We start from the raw sequence: 27929 nt of genomic DNA, 5'->3' as shown, positions 1-27929 counted from the left end.
CCTATAGGGAGGAGCAGCCACACCCTTGATTGATGACAAGCCATTTGCATAATAGCTAACAATCGCTACCCAGGCAACAAGCAACGCATCACAGAGCGTCATCAAGATGATAGGAGCCGCCAGCTGCTACCTTACAGGGTCACAGTGCCATGGTCCTGTGGGGTGACACATGGAACTAGAATTAGAAGCGGTGGGCAGCGCTCACAGCCATAGCCTCCCAGAGAAGGCCAAAAAAATCACAAATACAAAAAGAAAAAGAGCATTAGGAGGAAGAAGAGGAGGCCAAAAAAGTCACAAATAAAAAAGAAAAGAGCATGAGGAGGAGGAGGAGGAGGCCAAAAAAGTCACAAATACAAAATAAATAAAGAGGAGGAGGTGGAGGAGAGGGCCAATAAAATCACAAATACAAAAAATAAAGAAGAGGCGGAAAAGGTGGCCATAAAAAAATAAAAAAATAAAAAAAAAAAATAAAGAGGATGAGACGGAGGCCAAAAAAATCACCAATACAAAAAAAAAAAAAAGAGGAGGAGGAGGAGGTCAACAAAAACACGAATAAAAAAAAGAGCATGAGGAGGAGGAGGTGGCCAAAAAATCACAAATACAAAAAAGAGAAGAAGGAGGAGGCCAAAAAAATCAGAAATACGAAAAAAAAAGAGATAGACGAGGAGGAGGTGGCTAAAAATATCACAAATACAAAATAAAAGAGGATGAGGAGGAGAAGGTGGACACAAAAATCACAAATACAAAAAACATTAGCATGAGGAGGAGGAGATGGCGAGAAAATTACAAATACAGAAAACAAAAAGAGGTTGAGGAGGAGGAGGTGGCCAAAAAAGTCACAAAAACAAGAAAACAGGAGGAGAAGGAGGCGGAGGCCAAAAAAACTCAAAAATCCAAAAAAAAAAGAAAGAGGAGGAGGAGGAGGAAGTGGCCAAAAGAATCACAAATACAGAAGAAAAGAAGAACAGGAGGAGGAGGAGGCAGCCAAAAAAATCACAAATACAGAATAAAAAAGAAGAGGAGGAGGAGGAGGTGGTCAAAAGATCAAAAATACAAAAAAAAAAAAAAGAGCATGAGGATGAGAAGGTGGCCAAAAAAAATCAGAGGTATAAAAAAAGGAGCACGAGGAGGAGGAGGTGGCCAAAAAAATCACAAATACAAAAAAAAAAAAAGAGGTGGAGAAGGAAATGACCACAAAAAACACAAATACAAAAAAAAGAGGAGGAGGAGGAGGAGGTGGCCAAGAAAATCAAAAGTACAAAAAAAAGAAGAGGCGGAGGAGAAGGTGGCTATAAAAACTCAAAAATACAAAAAAAAAAGCATGAGGAGGAGGAGGTGGCCAAAAAAGTCACAAATACAAAAAAAAAAAAGAGGAGGATGAGGAGGAGGCCAAAAAAATCACAAATACATAAAGAAAAGCATGAGGAGGAGGAGGTGGCAAAAAAAAAAAAAACAACACAAATCCAAAAAAAAAATAGGAGGAGGAGGAGGAAGCGGCCAAAAAAATCATTGTATTTGGTCACCTCCTCTTCCTCCTCTTTTTGTTTTTGTATTCGTGATTTTTTGGCCCCTCCTCCTCCTCCTCCTCTTTTCTTTTTTGTATTTGTGATATTTTTGGTCACCTCCTCCTCCACTTTTCTTTTTTTTTTTAAACCACACTGGTGTGGTTTAACCCAGCCGACAGTTAAACAACACAGAGCTGTTCGCCCACCCTCCCCCCTCCCTTGTGCTTTCCAACAAAAGCTTTTCTATTATTGTATGAAATCATCTGCAATAGATTAACCCTTGTCATTATTCCTATCTCAGGAATTATCTGTGACACCTGGGTAACACGTGAGCTTACTGTGACCCCAGGGAGAGCCTTCCTGTAATTAAAGGCAACCTATAGGAAAGCTGGGGAGGGGGTCTTTATCAGGGCCTGGAGTGACAGGACATGGAATAATAGCTTTCAACTGAAAAGTTAGATTTCTAATATATGTTAGGAAGAAGTTCTTTACTTATAGTAAAGTATACATCCTGTGCATCTGCCAACTTCTGCATCTTATGGTTGCCTCCCCTACTTAAGAGAGGATGCTGGAGTGCTGGGTGAAACACTCAGATCTTACATAAACAAAGCAATAGCTTACCTTTTGCACTCAAATATGTGCCCAGTATGTTCAGCTAAAACAACTTCTACCCTACAGCGTTTTGTTGGAAGTTCCAATTTCCGTCTCAGTTTCAGGTACACCAAATTTTCCAGCAGGATTTCCGGGCCAGTGTTGTCTGTCTGCGATAGACTGCTTTGCTAGATCATCGTTCAGTGCTCCCTCTGCCAGGCACAGGCCTTTTTGTCTTAATCCCTTGTAAGAAAACTTGCAGAGGTATATTTGCCCATTTGCAGGTAGCTTGTGCTCCTCTTGCAGTGACGGTGTACTTAACCCAGTATTTGTCCACGAATGACAACCCCTGTGGTTAGGCAAGGAGTTAAAAGTTTAAACAGCAAAAATCCCATGGCTTGCTGTAGCTGAGCAAACCTCCTCCTTGGCCTCCTCCTCCACCGCCTCCTCCTCCGCCACCTTCTCCTCCTCCTCTTTTTTTGTTTTTATTCCTTTTTATTTTGGCTTCCACTTCCACCACCACCACCACCACCACCACCACCACCACCACCACCACCACCACCACCACCACCACCACCTCCTCCTCCTCCTCCTCCTCCTCCTCCTCCTCCTCCTCCTCTTCCTCCTCCTCCTCCTCCTCCTCCTCTCTCCCCTGTCCAACACTCTGGCTCCCACTGCTCCCCTTTGGCCCATTTATAGGGAGGAGCAGCCACATCCCCGATTGATGACAAGCCTTTTGCATAATAGCTAACAATCGCTACCCAGGCAACCAGGCCACAAGCAACGCATCACAGAGCATCATCAAGTTGCTAGGAGCAGCCAGCTGCTACCTTACAGGGCTACTGTGCCATGGTCCTGTGGGATGACAAATGGAACTAGAATTAGGAGCAGCGGTCAACGCTCACCACCAGAGAGGGTCTTTTGTTTTGGAGTCCTCCGCCTCCTCCTCCTCCACCTCCTTCTCCTCCTCCACCTTCTACTCCTTCTCTTTTGTTTTTTTGGTTTTTTTGGTGGCCTCCTCCTCCACCACCTTCTCCTCCTCCACTTTTTTTTTTCTTTTTTGCCACCACCTCCTCCTCTAGTATTCTACTATTTCTCCACCACCTTCTTCTCCTCTTCCACCTCCATCGTGTCCCTCTGCCTATCCCTTGCTCGCCTCCTCTTTTGTCACCACTCCTACTCATGCCGCCACCTCCTCAATCTTCTCCGCCACCTCCTCCACTGCCCCCTTCCTCTCTTACTCCCCCTTTTCCACCTATGCCTCTTCCTCATCCTCCTCCTTTTCTGTTTCCACCTTCTCCCATCTCCCCTCTCCAACACTCTGGCTCCCACTGCCCCCCTTGGCCCATTTATAGGGAGGAGCAGCCACATCCCCGATTGATGACAAGCCATTTGCATAATAGCTAACAATCGCTACCCAGGCAACAAGCAACGCATCACAGAGCGTCATCAAGATGATAGGAGCCGCCAGCTGCTACCTTACAGGGTCACAGTTCCATGGTCCTGTGGGGTGACAAATGGAACGAGAATTAGGAGCGGTGGGCAGCGCTCACAGCCATAGCCTCCCAGAGAAGCCGCCTTGGCACACCTGGTTCCTGGCAACTCCTCCTGCCATTTCTGGGCTCACGATCATTGCTACCAGCATGCCTTAGCAAGGAGCATGCAGAGGAAGTTGGCCAGGAAGCTTCTGCCGAGGTGGAGGAGGCTGTGGAGGAGGAATAGTCAGTGGGGCTGGAGAAGGAGAAGGAGGAAGAGGCAGTGGAGGTGGAGGAGGTGTTGGAGGTGCAAGAGGCAGGGAAGGAGGAGAAGGAGGAGGAAAATGAGAAATAGGATTAGCAGGCGGGGGGCGAGGAGGACGCGGTAGACAAGGAGGAGGCAGTGGACAAGAAAAAGGCCGTGGACGATGAGGAGGAAGTGGAGGAGGAGGACGTGGTGGAGGTATCATAGAATCATTATTGTTGGAGGAGACCTTCACATTTGTCCGGTCTAGTCATCACTGTACTACCAATGTCACCCAATAAACCATGTTCCTAAGCACCAGCTCCAACCTTTCCTTGAACACCCTGCTCCTCTGGGGCCTCCTCCACAGGTCGCAGCCTCCTCTAGGGCAGATCCACCTGTTCCAACGTGGGCTCCTTCACGGGGGGGCTGCAGCGTGGGGATCTGCTCCACGGGGGACCCATGGGCTGCAGGGGGACAGCCTGCTCCACCAGGGGCCTCTCCCTGCACAGGCCGCAGGGGAACTGCTGCTGTGAGCCTGGAGCACCTCCTGCCTCCTGCTGCACGGCCCTTGGGGGCTGCACAGAGCTTTCTCACTCCTCCCTGACCCAGACGCTGCTGGGCAGCAGCTTTTGTTCCCTTTCTTAGATGGGCTCTCCCCCAGGCGCAAACATCATCCTTTTGCTCTGCGTTCTGGGCAGCAGCGGGTGGGTCCCTCCTGGAAGGAGCCTCCTGGAAGCGGCCCTGAGCTCCCATGGGGCAGCTGCTGCATTCTTCTCACAGAGGACACCCCTGCAGCCCCCCGCTCCCACAGCCTGGCCACGCAAACCCAAGCCAAGACACTGAGCGAGCCTCCCTGATTGCCAGCCAGCAGCTGGCTCAGCCTGGGACCCCAGGCCAGTGCCCACAAGACTCTCCTGGGCCTTCCAAAGCAAGCCTTGTGGGGACGGAGCACCCACAAAGAACGGACTCACACAACAGGACTCCTTGCCAACACCGCCTCACAGACACCTGGGCCTTGAGCGGGTAGCTCCCCTTGAGCGAGCTCATTTCCTTCCCAGGAGCTGAAATGTGCCGTTTCGGGGGCATTTGGGGGCTACAGCGTGCTGCTAAGAGGGATGTTGGAGCTCCTGCAGGGCAGTGCTTCCACTAAGGCAAGGCCTTTTCTGCATCTTCTACTGCCCTGCAAGCGAGGATGCTTGGGGCACACAAGAAGCTGGCAGGGGACACAGCTGCAGGGATTGCAGGGATTCCTAAAGTCATAGCCAAATCCAAGAAAGAGAGGAGGACGTGATGCTTTTGATAGAAAGGAGCTGGGTTTTGGGGCAAAATCCGTCCCTTTTTCTATCCCGGAGACACCCAAGGGCGTAGGACAGCAGCACTGCAGGGCAGCAAGAGATGCTGTGCATTTCTCTCGTCGCCCTGAGACAGCCACTGGGTGACGATGGTGCCAAGCATCTTGAAAGAGACCTTGCTTTCTCAGGCCCAGGTGTCCAGCTGCACACCAAGGCTGTCCCTGGCTTCCAGGCGCAGTTGCCAGGCCCAAGGCCGAGCTCCTCTGCGAACCCCCAGCCCAGCAGACCTTGCTCCTGGCGTTGTGGAGCAGCCATTTCACGGGAGCCTTTTCTCCTGGCAGTCAGCTTAGCGCCATAAGCTCTGCCAGCGGGACGCCTGAGAGCCGTGGGAGCTCAGCAGAGAGTCACTGTCAGCCTTGGAGCTCACAAAGGTGGGTGGCCACAAGTGCCCTGAGCGTCCAGCTCGCACTGAGGACTGCTGCTGGCACTCGAGGCGTGGAGGTCGGCATGGTGCAATGGGAGACGCCACTGTCCTGCTGGTGGGACAAGAGACACTGATGTGCTGCTGCTGCAGGAGGAGACTTGAAGGTGCTGTTGCTTCGAGGTGCTGAGGAGCGGGCAGCCTCCATGCCGGTGGCTGAGCTGAGCATGCTCCTGTTCATTAGCGCTCTCCCCTTCCTCTCTTTTTCCGGAGGTGGAGAGAGAGAAACGCACAGATCTCTTTCTTTCCCGGTAGGAAATGGAAGAGCCTCGTATCTACATATTGGCCAGATTCTGCCTGGCGCCCTTGGGACTGGGGATCTGTGTTGATCTGTAAGAAAGAGCAATCGTCAGCACAGCAAATCCCCGTGACCTTGTGTCTATCAGCATCGTCCAAATCCCTCTCTAGAGCTGTGGGCTGGCTAAGCTGTGTGTTGGATGGTGAAAGTGGGAAATGGGAATGGGTTGGGAAAGGATGTGTGAGCCGAGAAATCCTTGCTGGGATGGGAAGACTTCCTTGGGGTGGAAAGGCATTGGGCTCGGAAATGAAAGAGATGGGAAATGTTCTCTGGGTTTGAAAGCATTGGGAAGCAAAAGCATTGGGATGGGCAGTCACTCCTGGGATGGGAAAGTACTGGGATGGGAAATCTTTAATGGGGTGGGTAACATTTATTGAAGTAGGAAAACCATGGGAAAGTCCTCCAAGAGAGGGGAATTCTTTGGGAAGAGATCTCTTTGGATGAAGGGAAAAATCTGTTTGTGTTGATGGGAAATCTTTTGTATGGGAATCTGTTCTCATGTGAACTTGTCAGGATGGGAAATGACCATGAGGATGAAAGCTGGTCCTGGGCTGGGAAATGCTCAGGACGGGCAAGAGGCGGTGTGGAAGCGTCGTGGGCATGGCAAGTGCTGCGTGGGAGGGCAAGCCTGCTGGGGATGGCCAAGTCTTGCGCTGGGCAGCCTGCTTGGCTCCAAAGCCTGCAGTCCTCCCCAAGATGTCGGCGAGGGGCTGGTCAGCCGTTGGGACGGAACCCCCGTTGCCCGCGTTCCCCAAGCAACCGCCCCACTCTCCAGCCACCATGGCAGGTCCAGCAGCCGGCTCCCGCTCCTCCCGGGGCTGCGGCCCTGCTGGCGAGCCCAGCACCCCAGAGCTCAGCCCAGCGCCCTTTTTCCCACAGAGGGTTTCCCCAGACGGCTTCCGCGGCTTCCGCAGACGCAAAACTCCCCCTTCGTCGTCCCAGCCGTGCCGCCAACGGTGGCTGCCTGGCTGCTTCCCTCCCTCCCCGGAGCGATGGCGCTGCCCTTGCAGCCCCCGCAGGTACCCACCCTCCCCTCCGCACTGCCCCAGGCCACCGTCTGGCACGTGGTGCCGGGGGTCCAGGGGCAGGTGCTGCAGCTCCCCGCCAGGGTGCAGCTGCCACCTGGGGGGCACCTCCCAGCCCAGGGGCACCACCTGCAGCTTGGGCAGCTCCCCGCCGCCGCCGTGGGGCAGCTCCCTGCTGTGGGGCAGCTCCCCCACAGCGCTCCTGTGGGTGCCCCCAGTGTCTCCCAGCCCCTGCTGATGTGGACGGGGACGCTGGTGCCCCAGGATGGTGCTCCCCTCTGCTTGGGGCCCAGGGCCGTGCTCCATGGGGAGCTCCTGCACCCCGCAGGCACCTGCCTACTGCAGGCCCCTGCCTACCCCGGCCCCCCACCACTCCTCGTGCCGGGGCCTCCGCTGCGGGGGCAGGCGCTCCCCGCACCCCGCACCCTCAGCAGCAGCCGGGGGCAGCTGCCGGAGCCCTGCTTGCATGCCGTGGGGCTCAGCGAGGACCAGGGGCCCGCGCTGCCCGGCCCCACTCCCCCCGAGCCTGCCCAGGCTCCAGCGACCGCCAGCACCCAGACGGCGACGCCCGACGGTGAGTTTGGGGCTGGCCCAGCCGGCCGCTGGGCGCCCCACACCCAGGAGCCATGGCAAAGCTGGCAGCGGGGGATGCTTGGGGGATTGCATTGGCTTGCTTTTTCCTCAGCGGCGACACTTGCAGAGGTGCCTGAGGAGCCCCTGGAGCTGCTGGAGCTGGGCCCCGATGCCTTCGCCGAGGCCTTTCCCCAGCTGGCAGGGGACAGCCAGCAGCTGCAGCACCTGCAGGACCAGCTCCCGGCCGACCTGGACAGCTCCGGCTTGGAGGAGCTGCTCAGCTGCCTCGATGCCGTGGAGCCCCAGGACGCCTTCGCCGCTGTCCCCAGCAGTCCTGTCCTCAAGCGCTTCCTCTCGCAGCTGCCCGACCTCTGCGAGGACATCGAGGAGCCCAGCACACAGGGACTGGCAGCCACCAGAGCGCTGGGTGAGGTCCCCTCAAGCCCTGGGCTGCACCCCGACAAGGTGCAGGCTGGGCGGGCGCTGCAGCCCCCTGCAGCTGCTGTGCCGCCACTCAGCTCCCCCCTCAAGCCTGCAGCCCGGCCCCAGCTCAGGAGAGCCCTGCCCAAAAGGCCCCCCCTGCAGGAATTCATCCCTGCCCGCAGGAGAACCCTGCCCCAGCCTCCCTTGGCTCCCCTCAAGAGGCGCCCCGACCCTGACTGCCTCCCTGCCCGCAAGAGACCCCTGCCCCAGCCTCTCCCCAAAAGGCCCCCCCAGCAGGAATTCATCCCTGCCCACAAGAGAACCCTGCCCCAGCCTCCCTTGGCTCCCCTCAAGAGGCCTCAACTTCTCCCAGCCCTCAGGAGAGCCCTGCCCAGTCCCCCTCGCAGTCCCCTCCAGAGCCCCCCGCTCTGGAGGGGACTGCCCACGGCTCTGCCCACGCAGCCACGCACGCTGCAGCGTCCGGCGCAGCCCCGCGGGGACTACGTGCCCTGCGTGGGGCCCTGGGCGGGCGGCGACGCAGCGCCCACACCGCTGGAGGAGCAGGAGTCGTCGGTGCCCATCACGCCGCAGCAGCGTCCCGAGCGGGAGCGCCTCAAGAAGCTGGCCCAAGAGGAGCGGCAGCGGGCGGCCCACCACATGAAGATCGGCCCCGGGCAATTCTTCGAGCAGCGGCAGAAGGACCACGCCAGAGCCTACTCTTACGGCTACCCGTGACCGACCTCGGGCTTCTCCTCGACAGCCCCCGCAGCACCCAGGCCCGCTCAGCACGCAGGCAGGCACAGAGACCTCTGCAGGCACCTGCTCCAGCTTCAGCCACGCTCCTCAGCCCTTGCCCCTCTCGCTTGCCCTCTCCCCTCTCTCGTGCTGGACCTACGCACTGCTTGCCACTCTCAGGGATGGGCAACGGCAAATGCCAATGGCAAATGCGCGCGCGCCTCACCCAGGAAGGTGGCAATGGCAAGCTGGGGGGATGCTGGCAGCAGCTGGGCTGGGAAAGCTTGCCCATGGCAACTGCTGCTTGGGACACCAAAGGGCTGAGAGACAAGACTTAGCTCTTCTTTCGGGGCATTGCTCTTCTTTGCTGCCTTCTGGATTACATTCCTCTCCTTAGGTGCTCACTCAGCAAGGCCTCTGCCTGCAGCTCTTCTTGCACTGGGACACCGAGGGGATCAGAACTGGGACGTTGTTGGGATAGGAAATGATCAGTGGGATGGGAAGTGATGATGGGGATAGGAACTCATTGGCACGGGAAAAATGGGTTTTATTTGTATTAAATTTACATTTTTAAATTTTATTTAATGTATTGGTTGTATTATTTATTTCATTAAATCCACTTTATTGACTGTGTTGTACAGTATGGCATTGTTTCATTATTAGAAAATGATAAGTATTTACTATTATTAATTAAACAATATTTACATATTTTATACATTATAAATTATCAATGTTCTCATTTCTAATTTTGTTTGTTTTTATTCCTCTTCTACCCTATTAAACTCTCTTTATCCCAGTGCACTGCTTTGGACTTTAGTTTTCCTTCCGAGTCGTTGTGGATTCACTCCGGATGGGGGGACATTAGCGAACGCCTGTGTGCTTCAGATCCAAGGTCACCTTTGCCCTCAACTCAAGATCCATGTTTGCATCTGTTGTCATGAAGCAATGTTAACAACAGCAACAATTAAGTTACCTTATTTATTATTTCATGTTATTTCATAATTTCATGTTCAGTTATTTCATGCAGCCCGCTCCCGCTGCCCATGCTCAGGCCGGGCATGGATGTGGGCATGGCCAGCACGGACGGCAGAAAATGGGTGCATGGCTGGGTGGGAGTTGGGAATTCAGCCTTGGGATCAGAACTGGGAGGTTATTGGGATAGGAAATGATCAGTGGGATGGGAAGTGATGATGGGGATAGGAACTCATTGGGATGGGAAAAATGGGTTTTATTTGTATTAAATTTACATTTTAAAATTTTATTTAATTTCCTGGGATTTATTATTTATTTAATTAAATCCACTTGATTGACTGTGTTGTACGGTATGGCATTGTTTCATTATTATAAAATGATAAGTATTTAATATTATTAATTAAACAATATTTCTATATTTTATACTCGTAAGGGGGTGTCGAGAGGCAGGAGACCTTTTCTCCATTAACACCAGAGACAGGACCCACGGGAACGGGGTTAAGCTGAGGCAGGGGAAATTTAGGCTTGACATAAGGAGGGGGTTCTTCACAGAGAGGGTGGTTGCACACTGGAACGGGCTCCCCAGGGAAGTGGTCACTGCACCGAGCCTGTCTGAATTTAAGAAGAGATTGGACTGTGCACTTAGTCACATGCTCTGAACTTTTGGGTAGACCTGTGCGGTGTCAAGAGTTGGACTTGATGATCCTTAAGGGTCCCTTCCAACTCAGGATATTCTATGCTTCTATGATTCTATGATACATTATAAATTATCAATATTCTCATTTCTTATTTTGTTTGTTTTTATTCCTTTTGTACCCTATTAAACTCTCTTTATCACAGTGCACTGGTTTGTTCTTATACTTTTTCTTATACTGTGGAGCCCAAAACTGCACTCAGTACTCAGTACATGGAATACCAAGAGAGACTGCCTGGCATTTTCTCTTCTCTGCAGAAGCTCTGTTGCTAACACTGTCCAGAAATCACCACTGTCACAGACAGTAGTAGCATTCCCTCCTCCCACAGTTGGTTCTTCCCCCCCAAGACTTAGACACCATCCAGAAAAATAAGAAGAATAATACTAATAAAGTAAATAAAATAAAATAAAATAAAATAAAATAAAATAAAATAAAATAAAATAAAATAAAATAAAATAAAATAAAATAAAATAAATAAAATAAAATAAAATAAAATAAAATAAAATAAAAAAGTAAAATAATAAAATTAATTAAAATAGTCAAAAGCCGTCAGGAAGGCAGTGGTGCAGACTGTGGAGAGCCTGGGTTCAAATCCTTCTTCTGTGAGGCTCTGAACCTATATCCCATCACAATCTCTCTGCTAATGTATGGCAGGGAAAGGAGGAAGAAAGAACATATCTCCTGCACTTTCCATTTATTGTTGACTGACAATTCTGTAGAGTTATAAAGCCTCAATCAGTGAGATACAGGGTTCTTCTCACATTGTCTCACTGTGCCCTAAGCGGAACAGCTCTCATTCAATAGATGCTTCACCACAAAATCATGAGTCACCTGCAGTTTTGAACTTTTCTGGGATCAAGTCCCTTCAGATGGTTGAGGAATCTGCTCCAGCACCTATGTAAACTGGTGCTCTACTAAGCTAGTGAGTGAACAAGAGAGAAATCCTCTGCTAGATGACTTGACAAATTGGGTCTGAAAATAGTGTTGAGGCAGAATAGTCCACGATTTTTGCCTTGGGTGCACAGAGGGATTGGGTGTTGTAGACTTCTTTTATTCTTCATTAAGATAAACATTTTCAAAAATGTGCTTGTTCAAGCTTGCTCCCACTGTGTGCATGGGAGGGAGATAACTGACAGTGGGGAGCGTTGCTTGGATCCTGCAAGTGGCTGAGGTCCAGTGGGGTTGGAGGCTTTCTTCCTCCTTTTGGAAATGCAAAGCAACCCTGCACCTCCCCTGCACTTGCAGGAGGATCATGACAGCCCAAAGCACAGCGGCTTTGTAATTGCTGCATACACTTCGATCGGATTTACGTGGCAAGGGTTTGGTAGCAGGGGCCTGCAGGGATGGCGTCTGTGAGAACAGTCCAGACAACAGCCAGCTCCAGATAGCTCCAAAAGGGCCCCGGCGCTTGCCAGAGCTGAGCCAATAAGCGATGTTGTTTGCACCTCTGGGAGAGCAGATGGAAGAAGGGGGAAATACTGCTGCACAACAGAAGCTGGAAGAGCAAGGAGTGAGAAGCAGCCCTGCAGCCCCCAAGGTGAGTGCAGCAGGAGGCAGGAGGTGCTCCAGGCTCACAGCAGCAGTTCCCCTGCGGCCTGTGCAGGGAGAGGCCCCCGGTGGAGCAGGCTGTCCCCCTGCACCCATGGGTCCCCCATGGAGCAGATCTCCACGCTGCTGCCCCCCTGTGGGTGGAGGAGCCCCCGGTGGAGCAGGTGGCTGTGGCCTGGAGGAGGCTGCGGCCTGTGGAGAGCCCCCGCAGGAGCAGGCCCCGGGCCGCAGCTGCAGACCCCCCGTGGAGAGGAGCCCCCGCAGGAGCAGGGGGGCTGGGGGGAGCTGCCGCCCAGCCGTGGGGGACCCGTGCTGGAGCAGTTTGCTCCTGGGGGATGGATGGATGGAGCCCGTGGGACGGAGCCGTGTGGGAGCAGTGCTTGAGGAGCTGCTGCCTGTGGGCAGCCCGTGTGGGATCAGCTGGGGAAGGACGGCATCCCGTGGGAGGGACCCCACGGGGAGCAGGGGCAGGGAGGGACCCTGAGGGTCACTCTGCTGAGTCTGCTTTGCCCGTCACGATACTTGTTGAGCCATCGCCCTGTCCTTATCTCAGCCCTGGAGCCCTTTGCATCATATTTTCTCCCCCTTTCCCTTTGAGGAGGGGGAGTGAGAGAGCGGCCGTGGTGGAACTCGGCTGCCCACCCGCTTTGAACCACCGCAGTTGCAAAGTCCTGGGAAAGATTTCTTTCAAGAAATTAAACAAGGTGTTTAACAAAGAAATGCAGAGTTTCCTTTTGAAGGCTTCCTGGAGAATTGGGCTTCTTTCCTATTCCCAGCTCAGAGGAAGGGAATTGTTGATTTCACCTTCTTTTTTCTTACATGGAAATCAAAGGTGAACTGCTCTACAAGGACGGGCAACGTCTCAGAATCAAGCTCTTTTGCTCTGTAGTCCTTTCTCAAGGAAAAGATTGATCACCCACCTTCCAGAGATGTAGGGGAGCAGAGAATAATTTGGGAACTACTCTAATTCAAGTCAGTTTGGGCATAGTGGTACTTCCCTAGCTGTTTCTGAGACAGACGCATTAGCAACAGAGAGTGTTGTGCCGTCACTGGGAGGCGCCTGCGGTGATGACTTCAGAAACAGAACTGAATTGTGTCACCACAGCACTTTGGCAACAGCTGTCTCTGTGCACGTTTAGCTGGGAGGCACAGAGAAGGGTGCTGCATGCGATGAAACCACGTGAGGAGTTGTGGATCTCCCCTTGAGGTGCACAGAGAGGGACCATGCCCTTCTGTAAGTGTTTTGATGCTTGGCTGAGGAAAAAAATGTGGTTTTGTTGTGAATGCTTCATTGTAGTATTCTGTAGTTTGTGTCAAGTCCTTACAGAAGCCTCAAGGTTGGTACTTTGCTCAATGATGGAGCTGCACAGAGTGAGAACAGACCCAATGTACGGGTGAGGGCCTCTGCACGTTCTCTTCTTCCTACAGACGATCAACAAATAAGGGGAGACAGAGAAGAGTGTGCTGTGGTCCTCCCATAGACCGCAAGTACTAAAGCATAAACAAGAGGCTTAAGAGTCCCCCTGTCATGTTAAAATTCAGGACAGCAATGGACTTCCTCACACGGGCTGGCCTGTCGACTAGTGTCTCAGGCTGTGGCGTATGAAGATGCACTCCATCTGCTTTCAGGGTAGCAATGGCAGTGGGCAAGCTGCCTGACCTTAACATTTGTCATTTCATTTCTCACCTGAGTTTTGGTGGTTCTCCACGATTCATTCTTGGTCTAGAAAAAAAAAAAAAAAAAAAAAAAGTGAATTTGGATCAAAATAAAAGGATAAAAGGATTTCCTTTCCATTAATTACATGTTCTTAACTTAACTAAAAAAAGTGAACTGCGATGAAAATAAAAGGATTTCCTTTCCATTCATTACATGTTCTTACCTTTGTAACAGATTTGGTTATTGACTTAGAAGGCAAATATCTGGCCAGACTGCAAGACTTGTGCTCGCAGCGTGGGACAGCTCTCGTAAAGGTGATTCAGGGCAGTTTCTGGAAAACAAGACATCAGATCTCCAAAACACTTCCTTTGTGCTAATGTAGGAAGGGTGAGTAAGTGTAAAGGTAAGAGCCCAGATACCGTAAGAAGCAGAAAGTGTGAAGGAAACTTCCTTCTGGCTGATACAGCTCCATATCTAGTTGTCAAGTATGAAGAGAGCAGTGCTAAGTTTCTTGGGGAGAGGAAAACAAAGAGGCTGGGAGAGGGTACAAAGAAAAAAATGGGATGAGCTATTTCAGGAAATCCTAGTAACTGGAAATAGAGATTGGAAGAGTGCTTTAAGCCAAGACAGACATGTTTTAAAACTAAAACCTAAGAGTTGAATGAACCAAGAAATGAATCCCTTTTGATTATGCAGTTGTGTCCAGCGTTATCTTGGGAAATATGGTTTCCACATAAAACGTATCTGGGGCTTGAAGTTCTCCTACGGCCCTTCTCTGTGTATTCCCTACTGTTTGGTAAGCGCTGAGGTCACACTGCAGACAGCAGCACGTCCTCTCCCCACTACTTAGCTGTCTGTTCTCACAACACGTCTAGGAACAGAATGGCTTGGACACAACTGCGCCTAGGACCGAGTTCATTCAAGCTGCTGGACGAGGTAAAAGCTCTGGACAAGCGAAGGGGAGGGAGGGATGGGTGGACATACAATATGATCACTTTAATCTCATTTCTCTAAGAATCCTGGCTGAGAAAACAAAACAAAACAGAATCAAAAAGAACAGAACAGAACAGAACAAATGAAGCAAGCAGCTAGCTTGCTGGAGACATTGTCTGGGAAGCAGTGAAAACACTTGCAAACAAAAACACGTCAAAGGACTAACTCTTTGAGCTTAATTCTAATCCAACAGCATAACCTCAAAGTCCTGTTTCTGTTCGTAACAGGCTGGTCCAGTAACATGTCCCATTGGATGACTTTGCAGCATAGATGTCAGGAATGCAGCTTGGGATCCCCTCCTTCTACTCAGAGTTCACTTTGAAGGGATGAGCAAGTAATTCTTCCTGGGTTGACGGAAATCTAAAGTCTGTTTTCTAACACTCTTCCAGACGCTTCTCTGTCCATCGGCCTGTCCTGCCAACTCTGGTGTGAGTGTGAAGTTGTGGCAAGAGGGATTTCCCATTCCTATTTGACCTGATGGACACCAGCTTTCCTCGGAAATGGCTGATGTTGCTGAGGAGGCAGCAGTATCAAAGCCCTTGCTGATGAAGGTACAACAAGCTGGGGAGGCTTTGGCATTTCTGCACAACGCTGCTCCCTGACTGTCACTCCAGACTCAGATTCGGAAAGAAGCAAAGCAAGCTAGAGGAAAACTGGATGTCCTGGTAATTTTCTTTTCCTTTTATTTCTTCATTCTTCACTTGTAAGAAAATCTAAATCTTAACCCTTTGTTTGAAAACACGGCTTTATGGAAATGCTTATGGGTGTGCTCCTTCACCTTGTGTGGAACCTGCTTCACCTCGCTTCAGCTATAGGACACCTATGCTCCAATTTATGCTTCCCATGATAAAGCGGTGTTCTTTCGGTATTCTTCTCTGTGATGCTTGCAGGCGAGGTTGAAAAGAGTTGTCAGTAGGATTCTTCGTTTCCTTTGCAGTATCCAAAGCTCCGTATTACCGTGGATCTTCTCCTCTGATCTGGAAAGCTTCACAGGCCAAAAGAGAATTGAGATGAAGAAGGAAATAGTGAATGCTGACCAATATTGCCAAGTACCACCCGTAAGTTTTGTGAAAGAATCCGGTGCATTTCTGTAGTGGTAGAAAGTTCATAAAATCATCGTCGTGCACTTGAAGGCAAGCAATGCTGTAAAAATGAAGAATGCAAGGCCCTGCTTAAGGACAATCTTCAGGCTGCTTCTAGATCAACAGCTTATTTGCTTCTTCCACAACCTCATCTCCGCTTGCTTAGAAGTTGTGAAGGTCGGAAGCACACTCCGTCTTTTTCATCCCCTCTGTGTATCTTTTCCCTGACAGCAACTTCTGTCTTGGCTCTTCACATCCAGCCAGAGCAGTTGCTTTGCCTCCGCAACCTGCAGGCTGACCTCTCGTGTGTACCTGTGCTGGACTGAGGGTAATGCTTGTAACGCACACAGATGCTGCATTCACTGTGACTTTTAGAAAAGAGAGCAAGAAGCTAACCTGCACAGCAGACTCTTAGGTTTCTGTCTCTCTCTCTCTCTCTCTCTCTCTCTCTCTGCATATATATTTCAGTACTTATTTACTTCTTTAAAGATACCTTAAATAGAATAGATACTTTAAGAAAGCTTACTTGTTCTTCCCCTTTCCTTGTTTTTAACGTTTGCTTTTCTAACCAATCCTTAATGTTACAACATTGGATTGATGCAGTACTCAGTCCTTAGAAGTTCTCAAAGCACATCAGTGATTTCTCTATTTCTCAACCTTTCCATCTTCATTGAGATCTCTCATCTGAATTTAGGTATGAGGTGAAGAAGAACACTGCAACCAGCTGAAGCCGTATCAGACACATGCTTCTGCTAGGAAGTCATTCCGAGTGATTCCACGGTGTACTTTAGACAGGTTTGCTCTGGTCCTCTGGACTCAGCATCCCCAAGGGATATTTCAAAGCTCTCGGAAGGACCCGTCATTATCTCTGACACTGCAGCCTCCAGTAGGAAGGGGTAAATATTCCTTGCCCTTGTGCAAAGGAACTACTCAGTTAGCTGTTTCTAACCCAAATCTCGGTGTTGTCTTCTATTGACAGACACCACCCGGCTAGCCAAGCTAAACCACTGAAAATGGAAGGAGTGGGACATCTTCCAAAGCCTGCTGCTGCTTCTAAGCAGAACTGCGCTGTAGGTGGGGACACAGCAAGAGGAAACGTCCAGGCCACGGTGGAACTGCAAGGCACCTGTCTGAGCCACACAACGAAGTCAGCGATTCCCAGTTGGAGACTGTTGCTCGACCAGTGACAAGCAGCTGCTGGAGCGCTTCTGGTTGCTGCTGATGGGTTCCCGTGAATCAGCCAGGGATAGGAGCTATGAGAACGACTGAAGCGATTTGAAGTTACCCGAAAGAAAGAAGAGAGGAGAGAAGAAGACAAGAGGGGAGGGAAGGGGAGGGAATAAAAGGAAGGGAGGGGAGGGGAGGGCAGGGGGAGGGTAGGATAGGATAGGATAGGATAGGATAGGATAGGATAGGATAGGATAGGATAGGATAGGATAGGATAGGATAGGATAGGGTAGGGTAGGGTAGGGTAGGGTAGGGTAGGGTAGGGTAGGGTAGGGTAGGGTAGGGTAGGGTAGGGTAGGGTAGGGTAGGGTAGGGTAGGGTAGGGTAGCGTAGGGTAGCGTAGGGTAGCGTGTTAGAGGGGAGGGGAGCATAGGAGAGTATAGGGTAGTGTAGGGGATCGGAGTTTAGGGGAGTGTAGGGTAGGATACGGGAGGGGAGCGTAGGAGAGTGTAGGGGAGGGGGGCATAGGGTAATGTAGGGTAGTGTAGCGAAGGGGAGTTTAGGGTAGGATAGGGGAGGGGAGTGTAGGAGTGTGTAGGGTAGTATAGGGGAGGGGAGTGTAGCAGAGTATAGGGACAGGGAGCATAGGGGAGCTGATGGTAGGGGAGGGGAGGAGACGGGAGGGGAAGGGAGGGGAGGGGATGGGGGGGAGGGGAGGGGAGGGGATGGGGTTGAGGGGAGGGGAGGGGAGGCAAAAGTGGGGAGAGGAGGCAAAAGAGGGGAGGGGAGGGGAGGGGAGGGGAGGGGAGGGGAGTGCTACCATAAATAAAATTGCCAAATACATGACATTTTGGATCTGGAGCCAAATCTTTGTGTACATGTCCTCTCCCCGTAGCCCCACGTGCTGACCACCCACCCGAATCTATCATACTGTTGGTCAGAAAGAACAGGGAGCATAGGGGAGGGCAGGGGAGTGGAGGGAAGGGAAAAGAGGGGATGGGAGGGGTGGGGAGCGCTACCATCAATAAAATTGCCAAATACAATGAAGGAGCAGCAGAGCCTGCAACCTCCATTCCCCAACATCCTCCAACCACCCCCCACTGCTCTGTGGGAAATAGGTAGAAGAATCAAGACTGAGGTTTAGCCTGGGATGGAGGTAGTGTGGCGAGGTGGTTTTCTGTTTGGTTGGTTGGTTGGTTGGTTGGTTTTAAAGTTTTTAAATTCTCACTGTCCTACTTTGTGATCAGTTGGCAATAAATTCAATTACTCTTCCCCAAGCCAAGTCTGTTTAGTCCATGAAGCCATCTTCCAGTCCTGAAATAGAAAGGAAACAGACCTGCAAGCAACTGTTACACAAGTGCAGGAAGAGTGACAAAGGAGGGTTTTGAGGCATGAAGTTACTGCAAGGATGCGCTGCTCTTTCCTCACTTCAGGATGAAAAGCACGGCACTAGTGGGTGGTCTGTGGTGGTAGTTGTTTTTTTGTTGTTTGTTTGTTTGTTGTTTTGTCAGCTCCACCCCACAGTATTTTGCTTGTTCTACTTGTTTTGGTGTGCCCCCATTCCCTCCCTCAAGGTAAAACATCCCTAGGGGCCATAACTTGCTGTTAGCAAACAAGATCTTGCAAAAGAGTGAAGTTAACATGGCACCACCTGCACTGGTGTATAAATAGTTCAAATATTTTCCCTCACTTTCCTGTAACTTTCCTGTAAATTGCTGGTCAGGAGATAACAAGTAGAGAAATTTAGGATAAGAGAGAGAAAGTTGTGTTTACTATTGCCCTGGAGTTTCTGTTGGTCTGGCCACGGAAATGGAGTACTCAAAATCCTCAGGACACTCAGTTTATGCCAGTTTTATCCTAAAACTGCAGTATTTCTAGGCCCTTGGGAATCTTATCAATTAAAACATACTTTTTCACGCACAGAAGATGCAAAAAAGTGCGTCTACTGCAGTATGCAGACAGAGCCAGTCCTGTCTCTTGATTCCTTCTGCCTTCTGCCTGAAGAGCAGCAGACAATCGAGTTCTTGTCTTCAGTAGCTACGGCCTTAACCAACTGTGCGGTCTGTCCATTCATACACAGAGGAGGAAAAATAGCGTGGAATAACTCCTCTCCTTTGTGCTAACAGAGGAGGGTACAGCTTCCTCACTCCAACCCCACCGAGGCAAACCAGTCAGCAGTGCACGCCAGAGCCTCCGTCTCTTCCCCGTCTCATGATGTGCAGCTGGATCACTCTCCCTTCTATCCCCAGGATCGCTTTCAGCACAGTCCCAGAAGGGTCAGACTCACAGCTTTAGGACCCATCAGAAGAGGCTTGCACTCTTCTGCCACCACACCCCCTATACACATGCAATTTCACACATGCAAAGAGACACCATGGATTGGGGAGTTGCACAGAGAGGAGACCACACCCGTTTGCCTGCCTGCAGTTTGACACCAGTAGAGAGGTAATTCCCGTCAGGAGTTTCCATAGAGATGACAGAATATGGCCCTAGGCTCCTGCTGCTTCTTTCAGCCCTAATTCTTCAAATCCATAGGAACGTAAGAAACCTTCCCAGCCAAGTGCTGCATATCTTGAAGGTTGGAGAACCCACAGCCTTCTGCTTCATTTCATTTTAAAGATCAATCCCAGTGTCACTCCCATAGAAGTAGTGGAAGCCATCTGGCTGGCTTGGCTTTCTCTCCAAAGAAGACCAAATGAGAGTTGGTCACGGGTGAGGATGAGCCCTGACAGTTCCTGCATTTTGGTTCTCCTGCAGCCCACAAAGCTCTCACTGCCTTGCCTGAATTTGAACCCCTTTGGAACCAAATCTACAGATTATCTCTGTAAATCCAAAACAGCACTTATTCACCATGTGAACAACAAATGCCTGGGATGGTTAACAGCACTTAGGTGCAAAGGTCAGATATATGTAGCTGCATGTTACACATTTTTAGTCTGAATAGCACAATTTATCCTTTGACTCCATTTTGCTGTCACGTGGATATCAATTTGCAATCATTTGGTCTGTCCTCCCTTTGGTGGCTTCCGTGAGAAGAATCTAGAAGCTGCCCCCCGTTAGATAACGGCTCCACTGCTGGCCAGAGCCAAGCCAAGAAACGATGTCGCTTGTTCCTCTGGGAGAGCATATTGAAGAAAGGAGAACAAAAATAACAACAAAAAGCTGTTTCACAGGGAGAAAGAGAGGAGAAGCAGCCCTGCAGCCCCCCAGGTGAGTGCAGCAGGAGGGCAGGAGGCAGCAGCAGTTCCCCTGCGGGCTGTGCAGGGAGAGACCCCGGTGGAGCAGGCTGTCCCCCTGCACCCATGGGTCCCCCATGGAGCAGATCTCCACGCTGCTGCCCCCCTGTGGGTGGAGGAGCCCCCGGTGGAGCAGGTGGCTGTGGCCTGGAGGAGGCTGCGGCCTGTGGAGAGCCCCCGCAGGAGCAGGCCCCGGGCCGCAGCTGCAGCCATGGAGAGGAGCCCACGGGGAGCAGGGGCAGAGAGGGACCTTGGAGGAGGGAACTGTATCCTCTTTTTTCATCGGTGCTGAGATTGAGGATCAGGATTTCGTGGTAGGAATTTGTTTAGATGAACCAATTTACATCCATATGGGCTTTGTATGTTTGTTTCACCTTGTCTTGCAGGACCATCTTGGCTGGGTCTGCAGTGTTGTGCAAAAGTGAAGTTTTTCACAATAAAGAGCAGCTTTTTTTTCGGGGAAAAGGCTGAGGTGGCCTTCGTCAGAGTCTTGTGACCTGAAAATGCAGAAAATGGGTGCATGGCTGGCTGGATGGGTGGGTGGGAGTTGGGAATTCAGCCTTGGGATCAGAACTGGGACGTTGTTGGGATAGGAAATGATCAGTGGGATGGGAAGTGATGATGGGGATAGGAACTCATTGGGATGGGAAAAATGGGTTTTATTTTTATTGCATTAAATCCACTTTATTGACTGTGTTGTACAGTATGGAGTTGTTTTATTACTATAAAATTATGATGATTATTATTTAATCTTATTAATTAAACAATTTTTATACGTTATTATATTATAAATTATAAATATTAATATTTATTGTATTGTTTTTATTCCTTTTCTACCCTATTAAACTCTCTTTATCCCAGTGCACTGCTTTGGACTTTAGTTTTCCTTCCGAGTCGTTGTGGATTCACTCCGGATGGGGGGACATTAGCGAACGCCTGTGTGCTTCAGATCCAAGGTCACCTTTGCCCTCAACTCAAGATACATGTTTGCATCTGTTGTCGTGAAACAATGTTAACAACATCAACAAAAAAGTTCCCTACTTGCCAGCAGCATCCCTACGTTTGCTGGGGTCTGCTCTGTGCATTTTGAAGACCGTTCCATGCTATTCAGCCCCTTCAGGAGGAAATGGATGGTTCTAGGAAAATGCGTCTTGACCTGATGCAAAGCTGTGACTCAGCACCCTGCAGTCCCCGCAACCCCTGGCATTTTACCTGCAGCCCCTCCAACAACTCTGATGTTCCCTGCATCGACTTCAACCACTGCGGTGGGACCTGAGGCCCCTCAAACCCGTGTCACTCACCCTGCAGCCCCTCCAGCCCCTGGCATGTTCCCTGCAGCACCTCGAGCCCCTGGCATGTTCCCTGCAGCCACTCCAAGCCTGGCACAGGCCCTACAGCTGGCTGCGGGGACTATCCAGAAATCTGCTCCAGAAATACAGTGATGGCAAGGAGCCCTCCACTTCATTCTTCCTTTTTTTTCTAGCTGGAAGCATTCAGAGTTGTCAACAGAATTGGTTTGGAGGAGTAGGAAAGACAGAATTGCTGGGTTTCTGCTTTCTCCTCCATCCTATCAGACCACAACATGACAGTTGTCTTTCTTTTACATTCTTTTACACCTGGATCTTTATCAGTTTTATGAGTGTGGGGTATTCCTTCTTTCTCCCTTTACCTTCCTCCCTCCCTCCCTCCCTCCCTCCCTCCCTCCCTCCCTCCCTTCTTTCCTTCCTTCCTTCCTTCCTTCCTTCCTTCCTTCCTTCCTTCCTTCCTTCCTTCCTTCCTTCCTTCCTTCCTTCCTTCCTTCCTTCCTTCCTTCCTTCCCTCCTTTCGTTCTGTCTGTCTGTCTGTCTCTCTTTCTCTGTTTCTGTCCAGCACTGATTTTATGGCTACGTGTGCATATCCACAGTGTACAGTTTTCTCCGTTCTGTTTCTTCCCTGAGTCTTGCCCCTCTTCCCTGCAACTGAACAGCATTGCCTTGATCAAGGAAGTGGCAACATGCGGCTTACACAGTAAACTGCTGAAATTACAGCTATAACCATGGAGCACAGCTGCCGATCAACACAAGACCACCAATCGCTCACATTTCTAAACTGCTCGTCACAATTCTTCCGTATGTAAGCTGTGATGCTGCTCATTTCTTAAGCACCCATCCATTTCTTCTCTTCCCAGACCCTCAAGGTGTCCTGGTCAAACCACCTCCCTTCCTCTTGCCCCATCCGGCTCTCCCACCTTCCTTTTCCCTCAAGGCTCAACTTTTTTTTTTTTTTTTTTTTTCAGCATAGGAGCTCCATAGAAGCTGCTGCTGCCCACCTCCGAGTTGACTAGGGCTGAACTACTGAAAAAGAAAAGAAAATCTATAAATAAGAGTGAGAGATGGTGAATACCTAACCATCTCTTAAAAGCAGGATTTTAAGAGAATAAGTAATTGATAAATGGAGTTAAGATCGGAGGGAAAAAAATCCACTGTTGCAATCAATAGAGTTAAGAAGTTTTTCAAGTACATTAGGAACAAAAATTAGAGTAATGACACAGATCTGATACGGGATGGGTATTGCTTCAGTGAGAAATGATGGAAAAAAACACAACACAACACATGTGTATGTGTTGTTGGGTATTTGTAAAAAAAAAAAGAAACAAAAAAACAGGTTAATGAAAACTGCATGCTCAATTAGATGATTTTTTTGTTGTCATTGGTAGGGAATTGTGTGCTTTACAACACAATATGTGTTATATATATATATTATATATGTTTTTTATATGTTTTATATATGTTTTAATAAAATAAGGAAATGATATTTTTTTTCTACGTTTGTGGTTTCCAAACTGTAGTTAATAAACATTAAACAAGATGCAATAGGATCTCGTTAACTCTTTTGTTTGAAAAAACAGTGGCCCTGATGGAGAGGTGCAAGTGAGAGGAGACACTATTCAGTATTTCTCTATGTTGTCATTTATTGGTGAAGATGAAAGTCTGCAGTTCATGTTCATTACACTAGCATGACAAAATGACCACAAGGGGGACTGTCTGGTAGTGAAAAGGAACTTCAGCATGGATTAAAAATCTTTGCCTTTCTTTATTCTGAACTGTTTTTCTTATGGCTGCTAGAGAGAGATTCTCTGCCTTAGAAATAAAACTGCCCAGGCTGTTCTGATAAACCTGTAGGGTTAAGGCACTTCTACCAAAACAGATTTCAAAAGGCAAGAAGTCAAAAAGCAACAATTCAGTAATCTGTGTACGCTTCTATATTAAGTTTTAAGATAACCTGGTTTATATTTAGTTCACACAAATTAACCAAACATAGCAGCATACAACCTAAGAAAAGCTTAAGAAATTTATTAGATGCACAGATAAAGTGCTGTAACAGAGAAACTTGTGTAAATCTATTCTAAAATAAATAAGGTACAGTTAAACCACCTTTGACTCGTTTTAACTCGGAAAGAAATAACCTAAGTTTTAATCATTTGAATTTTAAGGTCAAGGTGAAATATACCATAACTATAACAGTGGTTGTGATCTGTATCAACTATTTGAGTCTCCTGTTCCTCTTGAGGTCTCCCAGAAACAGGAAGGCTATTGCAAAATGTATACATTAGACATAGTTCCTTTTACAGAAACATTTTTGTAATAAGGTCTGGTTGCTCAAATACATGTTAAAATATTTAACAAGGAAACAATTTTCTCCTGATCCAGTCGATCTTTTAAACAAGACAATGTATTTTTCCTATGACGCAGCCCACAGGAGGGAACAGAAGTAAACATCCTCCTTAACTGAAGACTGTTTTGCTTGAAGAACTAAACTATTGCATTATTATATGAGAGCAAGAAATATCCATTTGGGTTATCCCTTTCTCCAAACATGGTGCCCAGTGATACATGTATTTTTGCCTTAATCTCAAAGGCCCGTTTGTCTCCAGGTAAGGTACGTTAAAAAGAGATTCCCTTTAAGCATCTTATCACAAGAGCTCTTACTGCCTTTCCATCCGGGGAAGCTTGTGTGTTAAACTGCCCTTGGAGTTTTGGATGCTACTAGATTTCTGTGCTCTGTTATCCATAATTTCAGGCACTTCGGGGCTAACATGGCTGTTTATGTCAATGCAATAATATTACCAATATATTCAACACTCAGAAGAGTCACCACAGTTTCCTTCACACACTCAGGATTTCAAATTCTTCTTCCAATTCAAATAGCTTGTCAGTAGATTCAATGAGTTCTGTAAAAAAAGATAAAGAAAAAAATGCTTCTAAAGACATGCCTGATTTTGTTCACTTAAAAAAAAAAAACTTTGAAAGACGCATTCCAGAAAAGTACTTTGTAAGAGTGAAAAAAAAAATCTGTGCTAGCAATTGTATGGCTTGTTTGGATACATGCCTGCTATATATTGCTTGACACTCACAAAGGATAGTTATTCTACCTGTGATTATTCTTTTATTTGCTAACGAGGAACATAACATTGCACAATTAGGCTTTTAATCGGTGCCTTACCTGCTCCTGTGGTTGTCACTTCTGGTTTTGTTGGAGGTATGAAAGGAGGCCAGTGTGGCGGGTGCTTCTGGACCAGCTCAAACATCCGTAGACTCTGCTGCTTTAGAATCTCCTGAGGACAGAATGCTTTCATTTTAAAAGCTGGCTCGGGAGACGCTTCAAACACAAAACGTGTCTGCTTAATTGAAAGTGTTTTTTAATTACGCATGTCCATCAGGAAAAAAAGTCTTTATACAGACATACTGTGAAATCCAAGCACCATGGTCTCTGTAATACATCCCTAGTTCAAACACATCTGGAAGACAGATCTCTTGAACTGTACTACAAATTATCAGTCTTATCATCTTTTGATATCAGCTTTGATATCTGCAAACCTGTAATTTTGTTTACATGTAGCAAGCACACTAGGAATGTACAATATTTTCTGCTTTTTAAAAGAAAGTTGCTTGCATAGAACTCTCCTCAAGTTTTCTGTTGATCAATAGCACAAAAGACAGATCTATCAGCTCCTCCAAAGGGGAAAAAAAAAAAAAAAAAACGCATCAGATTTTGAAGGACAGGTTTTGGTCAGGAAAAAAGGTGTTCCTGAAGCCAAACGCTATTCCTCTTCAAAGAGAAGTTACCTTCTCTCCTGTATTTCAGTTATTTACAAACTGTTTTCCTTAGATGATTTTTTTTTTTTTTTAAATAAATGCCTTTAGAGGTTGATGGTACTTTACATTCAGACGTCTGGTGCTTAGCTTAACAGCTGCATGCAGAAACATCCTCAAGTCTGTTTCCTGTGGCAGCCAGCACCTTCTGTTCTCCCTAGATCAGCAGGAGCTAGAGGCTCCTGTATGTTGTAGTATGTTGCTCTTGTTGATGTCATCACTTATTTTTACACCTAGCTTTGGTGTTAACTTTCTGCTCCTGTTAAGGATCATCTCATACTGTTTCTAAACTCTTTTAGATATGCTTCTTCATTTATTTTATTCTATTCTCATCTTTCTTTACTTCTAGAGGTTCACGCTTAGACTCCTTACTATTTCCCCTTCAAAAAATGTTCTCTTTTGATCATCTGCACATTTGGAATAAGTTTCTTTTTTCCTTACCTAAAAATCCTATGAAATAATAGGCATTATTTGGTTTCCCTCCTAATGCTCCCAAAGACTGTGGCATCGTAAAGCATTCCTAGGAGTTCAAAAGGAATAAAGGAAATTGTAATTCATTTCTTTACTGACATCACAGATACCCAAACTTATTTGACAGTAACGAGCAATGAATTGAAAGAAAACCTTACTTTAAATGCATCAATATATACGGGATTTATATGATTTATCCCTAGTCGTAGAGGTATAATAAGCAAGAGGGGTTTCCAGCCTGTGCAGAGTCCTCCTGCGTTCTTGCTTCGGCCAAGAGCACTTCTGTGCAAATGTGCACTGCTGTGGGACGCGCTGCTGCTCTGAGGAGGGGACCAGCACATTTTTTCTGCGGGAATAAAACTAGAAATCAGTCAACGCACAGAGGAACACAAAGCAGATCTTCCTCTCAGTAGTGAATTAAGCTAGTTTGCCAGGGATCTTTATAGGGCACCCAAGACAAAACGAGCCGGGCATGGCAATTACAGCTATTTAGTAGAAGTAATTCTAGCAGACAGTATGTGCTGGCACGTCCAAGTGAGACGTTAGATAAATGATTGGGGGATGACAATTTAAGACTGCAGTGACATGTACTATTAATGTTATTAATACTGTCAAGCTTTGCCTATAAAACGCCAGAGAAATGAAATGGCAGAAATGATGACAGTAGAAATTCTTCAAGGAGCTCTTCACATCCAGTGATGTGAGCACGGAGTTGGCATCAGGGATCAAAAAAACACAACTGAGTTTGTATGTCCTTCTTCCCTCTTCTTACCCTTGCAAGACAAAGCCATGGCCCCCCAGGTATTTGTTCATGTTTAGATACATGCTGGCAAATGGAGTCAAATCAGAAACTGTTACCAGAAAACTGATGAGGTGTCACTTACTGATGTCTTCAATGACCACCGTATTGCCCATAGATACATAAACTGCTAATGAATTCCATTCATCAAATAAAGCAAGCTTCCTAGAAAACATTAAGGTACTAATTAATATAAACTAGTTGGATCAAAAGGGTAGCTTTACACTCAGAACCATTTATTTATTTATTTTTTTCTTAAGAAAAAACATCATTTCTGCATTTTTTAAAGTCTCCATGTAAAAAAAAAGAAAACTTTAAACATTAAATGTTTAATATCTTTAGAAAAATAGGTACTGAGTGGTACCAGGAAAAACATATGCGCTGCACCATGTGCAAACTGTTTTGTCTTACTGCTAAGTGCAGTGACAGTAACAGTCCAACTACATCAAGTTTATTACTTTTTATTGCACTCGACAGTCTCTGCAATGGGTTCTTGCCCAATTGTGTCTTTTCTCATCTGGAAAAGAAAAAAATTCCTATGCCAGTTTTGCAGATTACTTTTTGCTTAAGAAATTCCACTGAATTCAGTGGAATTACTTCTGCCTGAGCCTGCGTGCACAGCAGAAATGGGGCATTAAAAGCTAAATCAGCTAAGGGTTTGGGGCACCAAAACTTCAGTGGGAGACAGCAGCACACAGTTTTATGTCCACTTCTGCAAAATCCAAACCTTTGGGGAAGGGAGCTACACTCTTAAGCTGCACTGGCAGAATTAGCTGTTTCAAATAAGCCAGAAAGAAATGGGGGTGAGCGTTTCACCATGAAAAACTTGGCCATGAAAGATCTGGAGTCCAGGGCATGCTTCAGCTCCCCTCCCTCTTCAGATCATGTGCCTGTTCCAGGGTGTCAAAGACTTGCTGCTGAGCTCGCAGGACCTGTAGCCTAGCCCCTGCCTGAGGTAAGACACCTCCACGTACCCCTGGAGAACTGAGCAGCCTCAGTTCCTTTCAGTGTGGCTCCCAGACTATGAGGAGCTGCCCATCTTTATCCAGTAGCCTTGCTGGCAGAACTGCTGCTCAGAAAGGGAGGAATTGCAGCTCAGTTCCCTCCTCAGCCGAGATGGCTTCTCTCTGATGTTTCACACCACCACTCCGACCTACACGGTGGCACTCTAGCTAGATTCTAGTACATGGCTTTATTTAGGTCTCAGGGAATGTTTCTGTACTACTAGTCTTTGCGCCCATCTGCATACCTTTTTATTTTTGTATAAGCATACACATTGTCTTCACATCCACTTTTTAAAATTATGAATTAACATACTGCAAATTAGTGATTCAACACAGTAGAAATTTCAGTGGAAAAAAACTGAAAGTTTATGTTTGTTCTTACCCATCTGGTGGATTGAATAACAGCAAGCCTTCCTGTCGAGAAAGCATCGTAGGATTCTGTGATATTCTTCTGGTTGTTTTTTGTGTTTTTCCCATTGCCAATCTGAAAGGAAAAATTGATATAGAATAAAAAATGGTGACGTTTTC

At 48.0% G+C, this 27929-nt stretch overlaps 2 long non-coding RNA genes across 2 annotated transcripts in view; one reads left to right on the top strand and one right to left on the bottom strand.

Moving 5' to 3' along the window:
- Window positions 1-15536, top strand: part of LOC137862075 (uncharacterized) — a 74213-nt gene extending 58677 nt beyond the window's left edge. The window contains exons 2-4 of the long non-coding RNA XR_011100048.1: window positions 13752-13831; window positions 14900-15175; window positions 15448-15536. This is a non-coding gene — a long non-coding RNA (uncharacterized lncRNA). The remainder of the gene's footprint in view (window positions 1-13751; window positions 13832-14899; window positions 15176-15447) is intronic.
- A 7384-nt stretch (window positions 15537-22920) lies between these two features.
- LOC137861982 (uncharacterized) lies at window positions 22921-25287 on the bottom strand. The gene is made up of 2 exons (XR_011099980.1): window positions 24478-25287; window positions 22921-24205 (listed from the first exon to the last, which is right to left on the bottom strand). It is a non-coding gene; the product is annotated as an uncharacterized lncRNA (long non-coding RNA).
- Window positions 25288-27929: the final 2642 nt, after the last annotated feature.

Source organism: Anas acuta, chromosome 10 (assembly GCF_963932015.1).
Source record: "Anas acuta chromosome 10, bAnaAcu1.1, whole genome shotgun sequence".
NCBI classification, from domain to species: Eukaryota; Metazoa; Chordata; class Aves; order Anseriformes; family Anatidae; genus Anas; species Anas acuta.
Note: the sequence above shows the minus strand (reverse complement) of the source record. Positions and strands in the feature narration are given on the sequence as shown.